This window comes from Limulus polyphemus, unplaced genomic scaffold (genome assembly GCF_000517525.1).
Source record: "Limulus polyphemus unplaced genomic scaffold, Limulus_polyphemus-2.1.2 Scaffold6438, whole genome shotgun sequence".
In the NCBI taxonomy this organism is placed as follows: domain Eukaryota; kingdom Metazoa; phylum Arthropoda; class Merostomata; order Xiphosura; family Limulidae; genus Limulus; species Limulus polyphemus.
In genome coordinates this window covers 1-2,714 of record NW_013672048.1, presented here as the reverse complement: position 1 = coordinate 2,714, position 2,714 = coordinate 1, and positions in this window count along the sequence as shown.

Here is a 2,714-nt window from a genome sequence, read left to right as displayed (position 1 = left end):
TTGTTGAAATCAAGTGTATCGTGAATTTATATTCAGGAAGAATAAACTAGCTTTATTAAGTAAGGACTTGTGTCGCTAAAGTTTCGTCGGAACGTAGTTACGGAAAATTAATTAACAAACGGGGACGTAACAATACATACCTTTTTCAATGAGGCCTTGAACTTTCTATAAACTACATGATGCTATAATGGAACAATACTCACTCAAGGTAATAAAAAAAACAACAAAGGTTCAAGTAACGTGAAGCCGACAATATTACTAAAGCCTAATACAATAATCAAGAGGCATACACAACCTATGCCTCTTACAGGGTTATGCAACAAAATTTGTCATCACTATCACCTTTAAAATAATTACTTTTAACTCTCTTATCATGAAAAGTAAATATTTGTTAAAGATTAAATCATGAAATAAACTAAATAATAACTCCTAAACGAAACAGTCTTGTATATCCAACAATTTATAATGCTAAAAATTGGGCTTCAGTGTCCAAGGTGAGCACAGCACATAATCCCATTATATAACTTTTTGCTTAACAGCAGACAGACAGATACTGAAGAAGCCTGAAAGGAATATGCAGGACAAAGGACAAATTTGATGATGAACTTAATTTGATTGAAGCATTAATAAAACTGAAAACTGTGCATGGTAACATTATCACACTATTAAAGAGATGTGAATATTAGTATTGATGCAGTACAGGTAGATGTGGGTTAAAGACACTAACACTGCTCTATAACAGCCAGGTAAATGCTCTAACAACGAGAATATACCAACTGTAGTAATAGCTAGTAAGTTTTACTATTAAATAGTATACAGCCAGTACCATAGAATTTCACCTCCTGACTACTTTAGTCATCACAGCATTAACTGAGCAACTTAGGAAACTGAGGGTTAATTACACTCTATAAGAAGAATGTTCCAGGGTTCTGTTCTTTTGGAACTACTTCTTACAGTGCCAGTCACGCTTATTCTTATGGCTATGGTTATGCACTTTCCACTGTAACTAATTTGGGTGAAGCGAATCTTAAAACACAAAAACCTTGAAAAACTTTTAACAGACATACCACATTTAAAAGTTGTTATAGTTGCATCAAGGTCACTTGACAGGAAAGGAGCCAAATGATATTGCTTGGTCCTAGTTTCCTCAGCCATCTTTCTCTTGAAATAGCCATCAATTTCAAGATGTGGTTGAAAACTGATGAACTTTTGCCCTCTTCAAAGCTTTGTGTATTATCTTGTTAATAGTACAAGAAAATATGCTTAGCTTTATCATAATGATTTAATTATGTTGAAGGGTTTGGTTTTATAACCATATCTTTAACTTTGCAGAAGAAGATATTGGTCTGTATTGACGTGGTATATGATTTTGGTGCTTGTTTCTGTCCTAACGTTCTGCTGTGTGAGTTTTTCCACATCTGTGATGAACATCAAAGACTTCATTCTGTGATTTGTTGTGTTCTTTAGCTGTACACGATTTAATAATCTCACTATATGATTATCCTTCCTTGGAAAGGGTTGTGCCATAATCATCTAGTCCAGATGATGGCATAACACTGTTAAATGATTTGAATTCACTATGAACCAAATATATTGGTGTTAAACATCACATCTGAAGATGTAGCTTGCATTGCATCTACAGTGATGCAATACTATATTTTCACGTGCAGATTTGTCTTATAAAGTACAAATAACCCCTCTGTATGTCTACAATTCTTGAATGTGCATGCATTTCCTATTTATATCTGAAAATATGCTTTCTCAAATGTGACCCCTTCTCTGAACCCAATTTCCATACCCATAAAGAAACCAACATATCACTACTAATTTAATTTTAAGATTATTTCTCATGTGAATGGATGAAATAATAAACAGTAGACTATTTAGTTTACATTTCTGTATGTAAATTATAAATTCTAATAGAACATTTCTTTCAGCATTTTAAAATTAATTCTAAAATAAAATTTCTTGGTGTACATTTTTTAATAATATTGGAACGTTTGTAATTGAAAATTTTCAATTTTACTAGAACATTTCTACTATTAAAATTTTATTTTATTCAAATATTTCTACTTGTGATTTTTTTCATTTTTTAGACTAATTTTTTGTTCTAAAAGAATATTTCTCAAAGATGTTCTGTCTAAAATTTGTCTGAGATACAAATCAAAGTAGGGAAGATTATACTGCAGTCAAAATTCTATATAGGAGGCCCTAAATGGACAAAAATTATTTGGTGTAAGACTTTCAAACCCAATTTTAGATTCAAGTTCTGAGTGTCAGGCTTTGGCCAAAGGCAAGGAAATTCTTTTGAAGCTTGTAGGAGCTACTAACTAACCAATGTAATACTAAGATGAAAAGCAAAAAGTCATGAGCCTATAGAGAGTATTAAAACTTATTTTTACATACTGAATGCCTAACATGAATCACATCATTATGATAGATCACTGTTTAGTGTTAAGGTTTCATGCAGATGTTATTGTTAAGTATTAATATTTGTTTTTCTGCACACTGAATCTACACACTAAACATTTTTTTACATTGGTAATTATTTACAGTAGTGTACATATAGATGTCAAAGTTGCTACAGGTCCCAGAGCCCCAGGAGTCTTCCCGACTCAGATCAGTCACAACTCATGAATGATGCACTTATGAGATATATATAAAATCCATACTTTTTACATCCCAGGGGTACATCTGACAGTAATCAGTCCCAA